This window comes from Camellia sinensis, chromosome 7 (genome assembly GCF_055761805.1).
Source record: "Camellia sinensis isolate YWXY chromosome 7, ASM5576180v1, whole genome shotgun sequence".
Lineage (NCBI taxonomy): Eukaryota > Viridiplantae > Streptophyta > Magnoliopsida > Ericales > Theaceae > Camellia > Camellia sinensis.
This window is the reverse complement of record NC_138967.1, coordinates 165735786-165745526: the sequence shown is the minus strand read 5'-3', so window position 1 is coordinate 165745526 and position 9741 is coordinate 165735786. Positions and strand designations below refer to the sequence as shown.

Below are 9741 nucleotides of genomic sequence, written 5' to 3'. Positions count from 1 at the left end.
GTGGTAGCGGATGGTGGGTGGTGGTGGTAGGTGAGTGGTGGTGGCAAGTGGAGGGTGGTAACGAGTGGGTGGTGGTGGTGGTGGCGGGTGGTGGTGGCAGGCGGGTAATGGGTGATGGTGGTGGTGGTGGCTGCGGCGGGGGCGGGCGGTGGGTGGCAGGTGGCAGGTGGCTGGTGGTGGCTGCAGGTGGGTGGTGAGTGTTGGTGGCAGGCGGTGGATGGTAGTGGCGGGTGGTGGATGGTGGCGGGTGGGTGGTGGTGGCGGTAGTGGCGGCGAGGGGTGGGTGGTGGTGGTGAGTGAGTGGCAGGTGGGTTGTGGGTGGTGGTGGCGAGTGGTGGATGGTAGTGGGTGGCAGGTGGGTGGCGAGTGGTGGTGACGGGTGGGTGGTGGGTGATGGTTGCGGGTGGGTAGGTGGCAGGTGGTTGGTGGCTGGTGGTGGCGGATGGTGGTGGCAGCTGGGTGGTGAGTACTGGTGGCAGGTAGGTGGCGGGCGGTGGTGGCGGGCGGTGGATGGTAGTGGCGGGTGGTGGCGGCGGTGGTGGCGGCAAGGGATGGATGGTGGTGGCGAGTGGGTGACAAGTGGGTGGTGGTGTGTGGTGGTGGCAGGTGAGTAGTGGTGACAGGTGGTGGTGGGGAGTGGGTGGTGGTGACGGAAGACGGTGGTGGAAAATGGTGGCGGGTGGTGGCTAGTGTTAGGTGGTAAAAAAAAAAAACTCAAAACGTAAACTCATTTTTTGTGTTTTCATTTTTTGGCCAAATTTATAAACTGAGACCATTGATTTATAAATCAAAAATTTACCAAACAAGTTTTTATTTGAGTTTTTAAAATTTTTGTAAATATAAACTGAAAATTAAAAACGTAAATGTTACCAAACGGCACCTAAGCTGTTGGAATTCGACTCGAGTTCAGCTCGTTTAAAATTGACTCGTTATGTAGACAAATCAAACTTGAACACATTTTGAAGTTTGTTAAGTTTTAAAGTCAAGCTTGAATAACCTACTGTTTAGCTTGACTCGGCTCATTTGCAGTCTTGTATGCATGCTCATTTAAGGATCAAAAGATTCAATTTTCCTTATCCCAACGAATTCTCCTCATATTGCATGCAATCTCTAGTGTTTTTTTTTTTTTGCCCTTTCCCCATGTGGTTTTGCTATGAACCCTTTTAAATTGTACCTCTTTTTCTTTCTTGGTTTTTGTGTGTGGATGTGCTATGCCTGAGTTTTATAAACCTATTTGCATTGTAACTAGAAATTTGCTTGCTAATATACAAGGAAGTCACTTTTGCAATTGGGTTTTACTCTGAACTCCATATAAGTTCTAGTCCAATATGGGAAGATTAAGCAGATACTAATCACATCTGCTACTTTAATGAGAACTATGAATCAGAACACACTGAACATGCTCTTTCTTCTACTAAATGCAAGATTTAATGTAAAAATAAAACTACATATGAGACTTCGAGTCTGGATTCTCGGTCTAGATCTCCCGTATCCCCTTGGTCCCAAGCACCTCTCTACCACAAGATGAGTCTCTCTAACCTGATCGTGTGATGGATACATGCTCTAGGGCAAAAGAACAGGAGAGCTCCGGACAGAGAATCCACTGTCAGGCACTTAAATGTACTTCCTAATTGCTGGGATTTGGTCTATAAAAAAGACAATTGGAGAATCTGAGCACCAAACATGCATCAACACAAAAATATATCAACAACTAATTAGTAATGTTTGACTCATACATATAACAAATATACATACAAGGCGGGCTCAGAAAGGCCCCAAAATTTCAGCTAAATTACACCCACAACCAGAATCCCAGAGAACATGGAAATATTCAACAACTGTGTCTTTTAAGATTTGTTACAACCACATCTTTTTCAGCCAATGTTTTATGTAAATCAGAGACTATTCTCATTTAACAACCTCTTTAGATGAAACAAGCTTAGCCTTTCGAGATCCGGGAGGGGTTGTGTAAAGATTTGCGGATATCTTGGTGACACGGGTTCAAATCAAGAAAACAACCTCAACATAAATTGGGCAGGAGATCCCGCTGAAGAGGGACCCTCATCCACTAGGTCACCTTGACTACTCTTAAAGTTGATACTACCACTTCATTTTCTACCCCCAAGCATATTTCCTTTGCTTTGCAAATAGTGAAAGATGGTGGATAAAAATAAAGTTCAACCAGTTTAGGACCTTATCAAGATTTGGCAATTTATGGGAACATGGACACGAGGCAGAAAGTAACAGACATAACTTAATCAGGTGGAGGTGTTGAGTGGCTTGAGCAACCATCTTTCTGAGAGTGATACCAGAAACAAGATATTCGTTCTTTGCCTCTCATACCCACAAATTACAGATTCTAAAATGGTCCCCAAAATACAAATATTCTTTGACCCTCAAAATGGTTGAAAGAAAAGATAACGTGAGTTGGACTGAAAGGGGCAAAGTTGATCAAAATGAAACTACATGACAACCAAAACTTTTCAAAACTGCTGGACGAGAATAATGGAATAAACCATGAAGGCAATGTGTCAAGAAGAGACAAAGAGGTCCCCATGAACCAATTGTCACATGGAATGGAATATACAACTAGGGACGTTTTGGGTACCTTTCAGAGGGTTGCTATGTGTCATGCTCCTATTGATCGATTCACATCCATATCTACCAATAGGATCAACCCTGCCATAGAACTGACATCATCCCATGCCTCATCTGCCAAATTCACAATCCAAAAACAAATTGAAGAAACGAAAAGAAAAAAAGAAGGAAGAAAATGAATTTTTTACATCATCAGCCCTGCAGATAAAATAACAGAAGAGGTTGCAAGTAAACAAAAAAGTGCTTATTGTGCCTCCATGTCTTGTTTCTTCCAGGGTTAAAATAAAATAAAAAATTAAAAAAAAAGAAGCACATCTATGTATGTATCTATATGGTCAATCATATGACCAGGCTAAGTAGGTAATATAAAGGATTTATTTATCGAACTCCAGCTTTTTAAAAAAATATTTCCCATAATTACAAGTACTTTCAAACTTATTTTATAAAATCGAGGTTGTTTAATGAAGTTAAGTTTTAAAAATATGACTTCAAGTTTAAAGTGGAGTTTTAAAAACACAGCATCCAATTTGAAGCCATGTTTTAAAAATGACGACGTCAATGCGAAGACGTGTTTTCAAAACAAACACTAATGGGTTAGAAAGACATGAGTTTGTTAAAAAAAAATGTTAATATGAAGCTTCCATGTGGCATCTCAAACACTAGATACAAGTATGCTGTCATGTAAGTTATATGAAGTAAGACAATAATAATCCAAAAAATAAAAAACTAACAATAATGCAAGGCAGATGTTATAATAAGGATAAAGAAAGAGAATTCTGCCGCTTATTTTGCACCTTATAAAAGTTAAAACCTAGAGCCTAACATGGCAGATATCACATCTAGAAGTATCACCTGCCAGCCATGCACAATGAGAAACAAATTTAGTTTACATGTATCCCAAATGAGAAGATTTAAAGACCAACTCAACATAGATTCAAAAACTAACCATGCTTTAAAGAATTTCCTACCTGCGTTCAGAGAGAGAAAAGAAGAGCGCTTATCAAAATGAATGCTTGTCATCTAGCATGCATTTCTGTGTTAGTGTGTACATAAAGACTTACTTATCTCCATGATCTGCTTGTGAAGAACCAGCCTAATGTCCAGCTAAGCCCCTGCAACAACTGAGCAAAAACATTTTCATTTATTAACACAATATGCCCAAAGCAAGAGACGGTATAAGAAAAAATGATTGCCATGTCCTTAACAAAAAATACTCCAATGAGTAGGAAAAATTAAAGGATTTAAGGCACCATCCATATCATAAAGCCTGCACACCAATATCCACTCTATGTCTTGCCAAAAAGAGTCAACTAACCTACTAAAGAGTGTCTGGCTGGGGCAAATAGCCAGTTCATCCCTCATGGAGCATTTGAACAATTGAGGATCATGTCTACTCATGAAATTTGCATAACCAAAAAAAATGGTGTAAAACCAATGATGAGAGTGACAACCACCCCAATAAAATAAAATAAATTAAAATAAAAGCGTGAGATATATCAATTATCAACTATGCCACTGAAAAGATCTCGATGCCAAAAGTTAAATAACATTTATCAAAGTCCGACTTAGAATCATTAAAAAACATACCAGCACTCACTTCGTGCATGTTAATGTTACTTGGTACTTACAACACCTCAAACAAGAACTTAAGAGGTTCCATTACAAGATAAATCATTTAAAACTCTTTTGCACTGGAATGACTATTTTACTCAATGCCCATACAAAATGAAACATCTCACCTAATGGATGCATAATAAGCCTCATAATGAATTTTCTTATATATCCCTACAACAAAATCAAACCCTTTAGGTAAAGTCCACATAGAATCCTTTCAGCTTCCAAGGATGCTGGAAACATGCCATGGGCAATACCAATTTCACACTGACACAGTTCTCATTTCATAGGTGAATATTGATCAACAATCTATGTCAGAATGGTTATGAATGCATAAGATTAACTAACCAATATACAACAATACTTATTCATATGAAACACATATAGCACGCAATTTGCAATATTACAAGTGGATTACACATGTGAGATGCCAAAAAGCAAAACAAGATGAAATTGCCCCAGTTTTCTGCCACCCATCTGTACTCAATTGTAATTCCTCGTGAAGATGAGGCAAATGCAGGGACCAAGATAAACCAAATGTAAGCAAACACTCAAATTCTCCCATATAAAGAAAAGGCATAACTGAAAGTAGTGTTGCACAATAATCTTTATGGTTGTGTTTGGATGCTTGAATTTGTGGAGGTACCAAACTAAACCAAACCTTAAGTTCCATTAAATGGTGTTGGCTACATGAATATTCTTCTCCATTTAGCTCTATGAAGGGCTATTTGGTTAGTCATATTAAAAAGGTTCATATCTCTATTCACTACACTAATCTAGGTCTACCCATTCCCCTAGCATTTTCATCTCCCGTAACTATGTCGCATCTCCTCACTATTGCCTTTGTTGGTTTCCGTTATATATGACTAAACCATCTCAATCTATTTTCTCTCAACTTAGCTTCTATCGGTGTTACTCCTACCCATTCACGAATATATCCATTCATAACTTTGTCTTTCCTAGTCTTGCCACACATCTACCTTCACATCCTCATCTTGGGAACACTCTTCTTATTTTTATATTATTTCTTAGTTACCCAACATTCCGTCTGATATAACATTGCTGGTCTAATAGTCGTTCTATAAAACTTTTCTTTTAGTCTAGTTGATATCCGTTTATCATATAGTATCCTAGACGTACTCTTCCACTTAAGCAAACCCGCCGTAATTCTATGGACCACATCTTTTCCAATCTCCCCATCCATTGTGATAATCAAGCCTAAATGATAAAAATATTCACTCTTAAGTAGTTCTTGATTTTCAATCTTCGCTTCTCTATTTCCATTTTTGTTGTTACTAAAATTACACTTCATATATTCGGTCTTAGTCCTGCTTATTCTAAATCCTTTAGATTCAAATGCTTCTCTCCAAAACTCCAACTCAGTGTTAACTCCTTCTCTTGTCTCATCCACTAACACAATATCATCTGCAAAAAGCATACACCATGACACATCATCTTGAATATTTCTCGTCAATTCATCCATAGCTAAAACAAAAAGACAAGGACTTAAAATTAATCCTTGATGTAATCCTACATTAATTGAAGGGGCAAAATAAAGTAAAAATTATATGTTTGGTTGTCTTCTAATTTTCTGAAAAATATATAGTAAACTTGTTTGGCGAATTGTTTCTGAAAATTATCGTGGGATTTTTTTTTTTTTTTTTGAAACAAACACAAACCCCTAGGTTCCCACTCTTGAACACTGGCTTGCAAAGGGAGGGAGCCCAAGAGGCTTTATATTCACAAGGCCAAGCCTCGTTTGTTCCAATGTGGGATCGTAACATTCCACCACACCCCACAGGTGACGTCCACTGTGGTCCACTCTATCAACACTGATCCAATGGTAACCCTTTTCCTTCCAGTGGTTTCACTTATCAGTATTCAACACCTCGATAGGTATCTTAATCCAGCCCTATGAAGCGCGGACACCTCTCCGGAAGTCACATACAATCGGACACGGACACGTGTTAGACACGTTGGGACACTTTAGACATGCTGAGGATACGTTGGGACATGCTGAGGACACACAAGGGACACGTTGAGGACAAGCTGCGTATTATTTTTTTCAAAAAAAATTATATTTTTTAATTTTTTTTACTAAAATAGCATATCTAAGGTTGATAAATTTGGTAAAATTAAATATTTGACATAGAATACATATTAAATATTTAAAAACATACATATAATAAAAATATAAAAATATATGTTTTGAATGTGTCCCCCCAATGTGTCATGTCCTGCATTTTTTTAAAAATTTGCATGTTCGTGTGTCCATGCTTCTTAGATCCAGCCTATAGGTCACCCCTCCATAGCTTGAACTGCAAAGTCACACCCATCCAATACTCACAATTGTGTCTAATCCCCATACTTGACATGATAGTTGGCTCTAATACCAAATGAAATGAACCCTTGGGTAGAACTCACCCTTGAAAACTGGCTTGCAAGGAGAGAGAGCCTAAGAGGCTTATATTCACAAGGTCAAGCCTCTTTTGTTCTAATGTGAGATCATAATAAATAAATATATTTAAAAAAAGTACTTATTAGGAAACACCAAAAAAGTTGTATTCAAATTTTTGAAAACTATTTTTGCACAAAAATGGGAACGCTATGAACACAACAGGTGTTTTTTAACTTGTTTTTGCCTTATAAAACATGGAAGAAAAAACAAAAGCGCATTAAATAATAATATATGTATCAGTATTGGTGACATGATCATATATTGGTAATATCATACAATATATTTTAGAATAATGATATCAGAAGGAAAAATAATTTCCAATGCCTTATTTCTGGTATATGAAAGACACATATCCCGTCGAATCACTATTTGTTTTATTATTAGTTGTCAATTTTATAGGACCATTCATACCATGCAGTCTTCCAATGTGACTAATCCTTGTTGATGAAGATGAAACATAAGGGTTATTTTTTGTCAAGGCACATAGTTCTCCTATATGATTTGCAATTTGCAAGAATTACTTTCGGTTAATACACTCCCCCTATTCTGAGGGATACTCTTCACAAATTCTTTGCGAAAAATATACCAGCCAAGAATGTCATCAATAGAAAACCTCCCAATGGTGCGGAGCTAACTGCATTCTATAGAATCACTTAACTATGTTTGGCTGAAAACTTAAGAAGCACGGGCAACACTACAATTTAAAAAAATTCAGGCACGACACGTAAGGGACACGTGCAAAATATATGATTTTATGTACCTACTATATCATATAGGGGAAACGTGAAGAAGAGAAAAAAAATTACTGACACATGGGGGTGTGGGGGTGCAAGTGTCACTTGCAGCCCCATGGGCTAGTAATTATTTTCCCCTTATGAACTAGCATTATTAACAGTAACTGCTTTTTTAACAAATCTTCAAGTTCTACAAGTCGAATCCAAAATCAATTTTGGAATTCAGAAAACAAAACAAAACAAAACAAAAAACTTGTATTCAATCAAGTTAATTGAAATTAAATTGAGAGAGTTAGTTCAACAGAATCACAGATTTGGGTTCTTTCAATTTTGTTCGTTTTCTCAGGAAACAAACGGAGGGTAAGAAAATAGTAAAAGCAAATATGCAAGAAAAGGAAATGCAGACCTGGTATAATATCAGTGTGGTTTAGAATCACGAATGAGATGAGAAAATGGAAGTCAGGCGATTTAAAGTGAAAGAAAGTTAGTTTAGTGCTCCGTTTGGATTGAGTGATTTCAAAAAGGAAAAAAAAAACACAACTGATGTTGATTATTTTTATTTTTATTTTTTTTCCAGTAAAAATTATAAAATGTGGTTTAGAAATCTATCAGGATATAAAATATGGGGTGGAGATTTGATTATGTATTGTGAATTTTCACTGGGTAAATTATATTTTTGTTTCAATTCTTAAATTTTTTTTTTTTTTTAAATTTTGGCTCTTCATGTTTTAATTTTTTTAAAAAAATTTACTTTTAAAGTTAATTTTTGTTTAAATATAAAATGTTACGTTAACGGTCATATAATATAAAAAATATATTATTATATTGAGATTTAGATTTATGTGAGATGTATGAGTTATATATAATAAAATATTTTTATACCAAGCGACTGTCAATGTGATATTTTTTATCTAATTTTGAATAAAAATTCGTTTTGGGAATAAACTAAAAAAAAAAAAAAAACTTCAAAACATTAAAACATGAAGAGTCAAAGTAAAAAAAAAAAAAAAATTTAAGGACCAATGTGAGAAAATTGTCAAACATAAAGAGGCAAACTATAACTTATCCAATTTCATTTGTTGAATGAATTTAATTCATAGATTAATAATTTTGAGTAAAATTCTGAAAATATAGCATATCCTAATCACTTGTTTAGATTGTTAAAGACACTTGGAGAATTTCAAAATAATACAACATTTCTTGGAAATTTTGTCCGGAGGAAACCGTAAACCGAGACCATGTAAACGTAGGCTATAGAAGTACTACTATTGCCATTTCACAGAAATTTCATCCGCGGAATCGGCACCTATGTACACGTGTGGTTTTTAAGACTTTTACCATGGACACTCAGGTGAACTTATTTTAACATTACAATACATGTTTCTCAAATTCACTAATTTTTCTCAAAGTAATAAACATTTCCAATGTAGAAGCATGAGATAATGCTCAATACAAATGAATAAGAAAATAGTTTCAATTCTCCTAATTCACATGCAATTTCTATAACACTCTTAACTATCATTTACCGATAGCCCAAAACAGATATTTCTAAATAGATAAACAATTATCAATTAAGATAAACTCTCCAAATTTTCAAGAGGTGAGTGATAATACATATCTAACTCCACCATCCTCATCAACATCAATCTAATTTCACAATTTCAATATCAATCTCATAATTTATATAAAATCAACATTTGAGGCATTTAGAACAAAATCCCTTTCCTTTCCAAAATCAATCCAAATATTCTAAATCAACAATTTACTCCCAACTGAACATTTTTTTCCATATCAAAATCATTTTCAAGGGTCCATTTGAAAAACCCTTCTTTAGATTTTTACCCAAAACCCTAGATTGTTCCAAATCTTCCAAAAATCTCAATATTGTTTAGAAATAACAAATAACTATGTTAAAACTCATAAAAATGGTGAAGATATCTCTACCACAAGCTTAGAAGATGATTGAAGGAGGGATGGAAACTCAAAGATGCCAAAAATCAACTTTGCTCCGATTAGAACGAAACTCTCGCCAAGCTCTACCTTTTTAACAAAGGGACATTGGTGAAAAGATCGACAGATCTATGTGTATTCAAGGGAAACAGTGAGTTTGAGAGAGAGAGTAAGAGAAATTAGGGTTTTGAAATGTTTAGGGAGAGAGGTGAGAAAGTGAATCAAAAGTGGCTGTTTACAAATTGATATACGCACCAATCGCTTGAGCGCAAGAAGTGTCGTTTGAGTAACCAAACACAATAAGTTATTTCGCTCGAGCGTAAAAATTTTCGCTCGAGCATATAATACAATCTCCCAGTAGTTTTATAGACAGACAGAAGACCATCA

The 9741-nt window shown here is 36.1% G+C and overlaps 1 long non-coding RNA gene across 4 annotated transcripts; it reads right to left on the bottom strand.

Moving 5' to 3' along the window:
• Positions 1-948: 948 nt before the first annotated feature.
• Positions 949-7936, bottom strand: LOC114282857 (uncharacterized). 4 transcript variants are annotated; one of them, XR_003636424.2, is made up of 4 exons: positions 7811-7936; positions 3393-3719; positions 2609-2712; positions 949-1670 (listed from the first exon to the last, which is right to left on the bottom strand). It is a non-coding gene; the product is annotated as an uncharacterized LOC114282857 (long non-coding RNA). The 4 variants fall into 4 exon arrangements; XR_003636422.2 differs by having other exon boundaries at positions 950-1646; XR_003636421.2 differs by having other exon boundaries at positions 952-1670; positions 3660-3719.
• Between the last annotated feature and the right edge of the window lie 1805 nt (positions 7937-9741).